Below are 7991 nucleotides of genomic sequence, written 5' to 3'. Positions count from 1 at the left end.
AATTTTTCATTGTACAATGAACAACTGCAATTTCAAGCAATTTTGTGGTTGTGGCTCAATTGATTTGTAATTTTGTCTTCTTGCCTTTTTTGATTGGGTTGGGCTGGATATACATACTGAGAGAAGAGTTAACCTTCATCTCGCTACCTCCTTCCTTCCCGCAACTTAGTACCCACTGCCCCTTCCGTCGCGCACGATCAGTGCTTCCTTTCCACATGTTTGGTGCCCATTGGCTTCTTCCTTCTCACTCACTTAGTGTGAAAAGCGACGTCATTTTTACTTTTGTACGTCATTTTGAGAAGGCGATAGTACCCACACACTCAGTAGCCACTGCCCTTTTCTTTTAGCTTTGTTTTTTTACTTTCGTTTCCCATATATATCTCACCCTTTAATCCTATGTCACTGTATATCTATAGTAAAAACACAAAAGTAATATATATATATATATATATATACACACGCGATCATAAGATTTGGTGGATAGAGGAGTTTTGAATTACATTTGGTGGATAAATGAGAGAGAGTGAGGGCAGGTGAGATTGTGAGAGGAGTGAGCTCTGCGCTTCTTTTTCAACTTTTATTTCTTCTTTGGGAGCTTCAATTTGCAAGAACGCTAGCCAGTGGAGGAAGTTTTTGAACAACTAAGAACTTTGTGAGCAGGACTTTCAACTAAAGTTCGATTGAAGATTTTTGGTAGATTGACAAAGCATCACACCACTGCAAAAATCAAGAACAATGTAAGTTTTTTTTTTTCCTAATGCAACATAACAATCGACTATGGTTGGCAAAAGACATACAAGTAATAATGTAAGTGTAGGGATCCGAATCGAATCAAATCATAAAAAATTGAATTACATATTTTAGAAATCAAATAGAACCGAAATGGATGAAAAATTGAATCAAACTGAACCACTCTATTTTGGTTCGGTTCGGTTCAAACAGATCGGTTTTGATTTTTTATTGATTTTTTAATTTAGACTTGATTTTCAGGTTATTTGATCTGATCTTGACCTTGGTTTAAACCTAATAACCATTAATCAATGAAATTAAATAATTGATATATATATAATTACATATAATTCTTAAATTCCCCATAAAAATAAATCAATTCAAAAATCAATAAAACTATTCGGTTTGATTAGGTTTAATCAATTTTTTTCTCTTTAAAACTGAACCGAATTGAAATAACTGAAATTTTTATAATATAAAATCAAATTGAACAAAACCGAATTATCTTAAAAATCGAATCAAATTACCTAATTAAGGCAGTTCAGTTCTGTTTATTCGGTTTGAACCGAATAATGCTCACCCCTATGTAGGTGTAATTACATATTGGTTTTGTTCTAATAAAATTACAATAGAGTATGAAACAAACAAAAGCCTAATTAATGCAAGAGAAAGAGGCTGCTAGCTGTTAGATACCCCAACCACAACAAAAGTTAATAATAGTAATTAGCATAGCAAATGATTTTAGCATTAAGATGAAAATCATAGTTGTTTGAGTTGGCTATAATAGTTTTTATTTATCATTTTTAGTTGTCATTTGAAATTTTGTACTGTTTTAATTTTTTTTTTCTTTGATAAATAGCAAGGAATGAATTGTAATTAGATATTTATATAGTTGAAAATACAAAATCTCTAAGTTCTTGATCCCTTTGTGCCGTGAAAAGCCTCACCCACATAAATTAAAGAATACAAAATTTAACGTAGTTCAACGTAAGCCTACTTTACTAACAAATTCATTATCAAAGAAAAAATAATTACACATATTAATTAGTTTTCTCACCCTCAAAATTACTCAAACAAAACTTACGGAATTCAATACACCTCTCCACTTCGTGAGCTCTCTATATATAGGCCAATCAACTACACATATTTATAGGCCATTAAAATATAATCCTTTTAGGACTCTAATTATTAGATTTCATAATTTAAATTATACTAAACTTCCTAAACTAATTGTACTTCCTAATTTCAATCGGACTTGGACTCTAATAATTTCCATTTTTAAGTCAAATAGAATTAATCTTCATAACTTTTGCAAAAGTCAATTTTCTTTTGAGTATTTCCTTGCACTCTTGATTGTTGATGTTGCCTCTTGCTTTCACTTGTATTCTTTCAATTAATGTGCTTCCTTCTAATTTATAGAGATTTTTTGTATCAATTTTCTCACCCTTTATGAACACAAGAGCACCTCGGCTAACTTTCATGACTCCACCATGAATCAAACTCCCATAACCCAAAAAATCCAACTTATCCAAAGAAATTAAGTTCCCTTCAAAATTAGGAATGTATCTCACTTCATCGAACACTTTTACATAATCACCATGCAATTTGATCTTCATTCTTCTAACACCTTCAACTTTCATCTTGTTCTCATTGGCAAGCTTCACTTTTTCTCCTTCCTTCTCTTCAATCACATCAAACCACTCCTTCTTTGAGCAAATATGGAATGGGAAAACAGAATCCGTTAATCACTCATCTGGTAATGGATCTTTTGCCTTTTTCTTATTATCATCCACATTCAAACATTCACTATCAACACTATCATTAATTGTAATTACAGCAGTTCCTTCTTTTTCTTTTCCAAGACTCTCTTGAATTGTTTAAACTCTGCAAGATCTTCTTTCATCCTCATACAATGGTATTAAACGTGACCATTCTCATGATAGTGGTAACATTCTCTATCTTCAAGGTCTATCCGTGGTCTTGAGCTTGATCTATTCCTTCTCCAATTGTTTCCATGTGGATTACTTATACCACAATTAGAACCAGTAATAAAAGCTTCACCTTCATTGTTACTACCAATAACCTCATCCACGATAACTGCAATAACCTCATCCACCTTCAAAATCTCCTTCCCAACTATTAGGGCTATCACCAAGCTTTTATAAGATTGTGGAATAGAGGTTAAAAGCAAGGGCTTTATCTTCATCATCTACCTTCACACTAACTCTAGCTAATTGGGTAATTAATTAATTAAAAATATTAAGGTGATCCCTCACTTTAGTACCTTTATCTATTATGAGTTGATACAACTCCTTCAAGTATAAGCGATTTGTAAGTGACTTTGACATGTACAGGCTCTCTAATTTCTTCTACAAAACAACTATCGAAGTCTTCTCCAAGACATTATACTTCGCATCTGGGGGTAATGTTATTCTAATCGTACTCACAGCCTTTTGTTGAAGCTCCTCCCAATCATTATCTTTCATGCTTGCTGGTTACTTCTCATTTAATACTTTAATTAATCCTTGTTGTATAAGAACATCCTTCATGGTGCTTTGCCGCAGACTGAAATTAGTTTTCCCATCCAATGGCTCCATCTCAAATTTTATGCTCTCCATCTTTGACATTCCAAACCACAACTCTAATATCACTTATTGTGAAAATCACACCCACACAAAATAAAGAATACAAAATTTAACGTGATTCGGGTATAAGCCTGCTTTACCAACAAATTCACTATTAAAGGAAAAATAATTACACACACTAATTGGTTTTCTCACCCTCAAAATCACTTAAACAAAACTCACGAAACTCAACACACCTTTCCACTTCGTGAGCTATCTCTAATTATACTTTCTAATTCCAATTGGACCTGGACTCTAATACTCTGCTATTTCCTTCTAGTTCTTTTTATGTGTCTTTTTCCTAATCCTTCTCTTTTCTCTCTCTTTCCTCTCGTCTTTCCCTAGTGTTAAACAATAGTTCAGACCCAAGTTCTAACAGATAATATATAGCTATGATGGGTAGGAAACCACATGTGATACTTGCACCATACCCATCACAGGGCCATGTTACTCCTCTCATGAAGTTGGCTTACAACCTAGCTGATCAAGAGGTCAAGGTCACATTTGTTAACACAGAGTCCATACATGCAAAGCTCATGTCTGCAGTGCCTAAGAAATTCAAGGTGAAAATCCCAATAAGCCTAGTTTCAATTCCTGAAGGGTTGGAGTCCAACCATGATGGAAAAGATAACTTCCAAGTAAGAGAGAGTGCATCAAGTTTTACGCAAAGTCATCTGCAGAATTTCGTTGAAAACATAAACCTTTTAAACAATGAGAAGCAAGTAAGTCTTGTCATTGCTGATATATCAGTTGGATGGGCATTGGAAGTAGCCAAGAAAATGGGCATCAAGCAAGCTGCATTTGTACCTTATGGACTAGGAAACTTGGCTATGATACTGCATAATCCTATGCTTATTAAGGCAGGAATAATAGAAATTTATGGTAAGAACCTCAAGTTACTTTTCAAACTTGAATTTGTTTATAAAATTATGTTAAGCTTTATCCATTGATGAGCTACTTAATGATATATTGTAGCTCCTTGCCTCCTCATCCCAATTTTATCAGGATACAAACTTTAAGACTTATGAAACTATGTTAGGCTTTAAATTTGCTTATTAGTTATTCTGATTTATCAAGTGATAATTATGTTACTAGGAACACACTAGCTATAGGCAAATAGAGATGACTTTAAAAACCAGGTCACCCTAAATGGAAGGGCAATTCTATAGTGTTGGTGGGTACCTAATTAATTAATATTGAAGCCTACAGGCTAGCAAAGAATGTGTTCTGTGAGGTAGATATGGTGTTGATTTTGATAGAAGCACTTGAAATTCTCTGCAGGAATTCCAATGAAAGATGAGTTTATCTGTCAGTCAAATGAAATTTCAGCTTAGAATACAAATGAACTTGTATGGAGCTTCCCAGGTAATCTAAAGGTGCAGAAATTCTTATTTAAACATTTTATTTGCAACACAGTGGAAAATGTTCAAATTTCCAATTGGCTTGTAATCAATTCATTTTATCAACTTGAGCCATTAGCCTGTGATTCGATTCCCAACATCTTACTGGTTCGTCCATTGTCTGTGAGAGATCCATTGGGAACTTTTGCTAGAAATTTTTTGCTTGAGGACTCAACTTGCTTCAGCTGGCTTGATGAACAACCTCCAAGCTCAGTCATCTATGCTGCATTTGGTAGTTCAATAATATGCAACAAGCAACAATAAATGAATTGGCACTTGGTCTTAAGATGTTGGGCCAACCATTTTTGTAGGTTGTTAGATCAAATTTTACAAATGGAATGCTTGTGGAATACCCAGATGGATTCATAAAGAGGGTAGAAAAGTATGGGAAGATAGTCGAATGGGCTCCTCAGGAGAAGGTGTTGGCTCATCCTTCTACTGCATGTTTCTTTTCTCACTGTGGATAGAATTCAACCATGGAGGGCCTAAACATGGGGGTGCCTTTTCTATGTTGGCCATACTGTGTAGATCAATTCCATAACAGGAGTTACATATGCAAAACTTGGAAGGTTGGTCTAAGATTGATCGCAGATGATAATGGAATTGTAACTAGGTATGAAATCAAAACTAAGCTAAGGAAACTTCTCTCTGATAAGGATATACAAGCCATTGAAGGAGCGGAAGCATGTAAATGGTTAGATTAGAGCATTGAATTTAAAAATTTTCTTCTAGGGTTACATGCATCATGCCACATCCATTATGTGCCTAATTAATTTCAAAGCTCAATTGCATATTAAAATACTTTTAGTATGTATTAGGATCTACATTTGTCATTTAAGATTTTTGAATTAACAAATTAACTCAATTGAACCCTAGTTTGAAAGAAGAATATGTGCACTAACCTTTTGATGCACTATTGATATAATTAGCACCTTTAGGAAGCACCTAGGACCCCAAATGTTGTCCCTCTAGCTTGTCCACACCAAGATCACCAATGGACAGCCCCCAATCTTGCTTCTCAAGCCTTGCCAACCAATTATAAATTGGGTTTTTGCCTTTAGAGAGGTTGTAGATGTGTATAGGACACTAGAAACAATTCCTAGCAATTTTAATTCAAAGGAATTTGAGCAATTCTCTTTGAATTGATGAGAAAAGATGAAGAGGAGAGAGAGCTCTAAAAGTGGCAGCACCTTGAGACAAAGAAGAATAGTGTTTTATTTTTCTTTCTTTTCCCTTTTATAATTAGGTCATCACTTAAACCCTTGCCACATGTCATCACCACATTGCATCTTATTTTTAATTGACTTAATCACATTAAGCCAAGTGTCAAAGCTAGACTTAATCTTGACTTTGATCATCTTACATGATAGGAAGACAAATGGCAAGCTTATATGATGCCATATGTCACCATCTCATAGTGCCACATGTCACGCTGTGAAATGACCAAATTACTCTTATGTTGTAATTTTGAGTTCTTAACCCAAAATCATTATTTCTCCTCTTCTAATCAATTTATATCAAATATAAATTAATTAATTAATCTCCATTAATTAATTTCTCATAATTAAATTCATATTTAAACACTTTAAATATAAATTTAACTTATACTATACATCCAATAACCTAGATTTGGTTTCAAGCCATGCTAGGGACCTTGCAATCTTATTGCAAACCAAACCTATTTAATTAATCAATTAAACTCTTTAATTAATCAATTAAATCACATTTTACTTGGTGATTAACTTGTGTATGTGTGTGACTTACTAGGCTCATCACTAATTGGCAATGAGATATGATATTAACTCTTAATATCATCAGAACTCTTTCTTTCCATAAATAATTTCTCTAAATCATTTTAGGCATCTCATAGACCATGGTTGACACCTAGCATAGCATGCCATGACCACCCAATCAGTAATAAGGAATACCTTTAAATGAACCTATAATTATATGTTACCATGCACTAGAATCTCTCTGTTACAAAATCCCAATTCGAGCTGGAGTCATGGTTTATGTCAAATCCCATTTGCTATGAATATTATGTTCTCTTTTAATTCTAGTTCTTGATTAATTAGATTTTCTTGTCAGAAACTCTTTTCTGACTAAATCTGTCTGTCCTGGCCAGGAACTTGAAACATTTAGAACAATTAAATGAACATAGGATTGTATCCCTATTTACTTAGGGTAACAGATACCATCTTGATCAACACCTACCCCCATATATAACTAGTAGGAGCCAACACATACCCATATACCCATACACATTACAAGTATGAAAGCAGTATCAAACTCAAATTACCTATATACACGATAACTGTGTTATCTCAAGTCTAAAGATTATATGCACTGATATGATATATGACAATGCATTGACAAGAATAAACTCTATGTGCTTGTCATATGCGTCACTGGTTCGGCCTACTTATCATGTATAAGTATCTATCATGTTTGTTATATGACATGAGACTCACCATTCTATCTTATTTATATCCCATATAAATACCTTGGGAACAAACATGATTACAATCTTTCTGGATAGGTCATGTCCTTATTGTGAAATATTCTCGATTGTGAATCAATTTATGATACTTTGTGTTAGAAATACTGTCACTCATATTCTTAACAACTTAAGAATAGAATTTATAATAAAATATCAAAGGACATTTTCTATTACACATAAATATATTATGTAAACAAAAAAGTGAAATTGTCTTTTGTTAATAAAATATATTCAAGATACATACTAAATGATATGCTTTAAGGCATACTACTAACAGCCAATCCACTGAAGCTTAAGGAAGTGGCCAGAAAAAGCAATAGTGAAGGTGGATCTTCTTTCAAGAATTTCATGAGCTTTGTTAAACAGATAAACCTATAGGATGTTTTTGGTTGTTTTTGCTTTTGATAAATAAACTTGTATGGTATGTAATTGAAGTATAGTTGAAATATTGATGTATTATAATAAACTTCAAAAGACAAATTTATTAAGTAATTTCACTTTCAAATGGAAAAGTCATAATAATTTTCTTCTTGCTCCAACATCACATCAAGAAGCATGCATCTGTCTTCTTTGAATTTTGGAAGTAGGGATGGGTGATTCAAAAGCTCCTAGGTTGTCAATCTTTCATCAAGATTCCGTGCAAAGCAATTGTTCAAAAAATCTTTCCAATCTTAGCATGTGTTTGTTCAGAGCCAATTAATTGGGAAAGATCCTCAATTTTTGTATCAATGTCCACGT

The 7991-nt window shown here is 33.4% G+C and overlaps 1 pseudogene; it reads left to right on the top strand.

Moving 5' to 3' along the window:
• The first annotated feature begins 3344 nt into the window (after positions 1-3344).
• LOC110663071 (UDP-glycosyltransferase 83A1-like) lies at positions 3345-7631 on the top strand (annotated as a pseudogene).
• Positions 7632-7991: the final 360 nt, after the last annotated feature.

This window comes from Hevea brasiliensis, chromosome 1, assembly GCF_030052815.1.
Source record: "Hevea brasiliensis isolate MT/VB/25A 57/8 chromosome 1, ASM3005281v1, whole genome shotgun sequence".
Taxonomy (NCBI): domain Eukaryota; kingdom Viridiplantae; phylum Streptophyta; class Magnoliopsida; order Malpighiales; family Euphorbiaceae; genus Hevea; species Hevea brasiliensis.
This window is presented reverse-complemented; position numbering and strand designations above follow the sequence as displayed.